Source organism: Odontomachus brunneus, unplaced genomic scaffold, assembly GCF_010583005.1.
Source record: "Odontomachus brunneus isolate Ranch 3 - 2012 unplaced genomic scaffold, Obru_v1 Obru_scaffold_270, whole genome shotgun sequence".
Lineage (NCBI taxonomy): Eukaryota > Metazoa > Arthropoda > Insecta > Hymenoptera > Formicidae > Odontomachus > Odontomachus brunneus.
Window position 1 is genome coordinate 230101 of NW_022639720.1, and position 795 is coordinate 230895.

Below are 795 nucleotides of genomic sequence, written 5' to 3' on the forward strand. Positions count from 1 at the left end.
AATTCAATTGATGCTATTGAGCCGAATACTGCGCGAAAAACGGTCACAATACGAACAGAGGCACGAAAAAGTGATTCTACTGCATGACAACGCTCGGCCTCATGTTGCCAAACCCGTTAAAACCTACTTGGAAACGCTCAAATGGGAAGTCTTACCCCACCCGCCATATTCCCCAGATATTGCGCCGTCCGATCATTACTTGTTCCGTTCGATGGCACATGGTCTGGCTGATCAGCAGTTCCGCTCATATGAAGACATCAAAAAATGGTTTGATTCGTGGATAACCTCACAAGGCGAACGCTTTTACCGTAATGGTATTCAAGCTTTGTCAGAAAGATGGGAAAAAGTTGTAGCTAGCGATGGGCAATACTTTGAATGATCCATTTGTAACCATTTTTTCACAATAAAGTTGCATTTTCATAAAAAAAAACAGCGAGAACTTAGTTGCGCACCTAATATACAACCCTTATAGAAATATCATACTAAGAATCATTGATAATTACTTATTTTCAGTATTAAAAATACTGGATAATAAGTAATTATCAATGATTCTTAGTATGATATTTCATTAAGGGAATACTTTGCTAAGTGATGAAATACTTACGCAAAGTACTGTTAAGATTAAAAGTATTAACCCAGACAGCATACAATATTAGTAAGTTATTAGATAAATATTTATAAATATTTATTTTGAATTTTTTTTTTAATATTTTATATATATATATATATATATATATATATATATATATATATTAAAATATAATTTTTTGTTTACAATAAATATTATGGAAAATA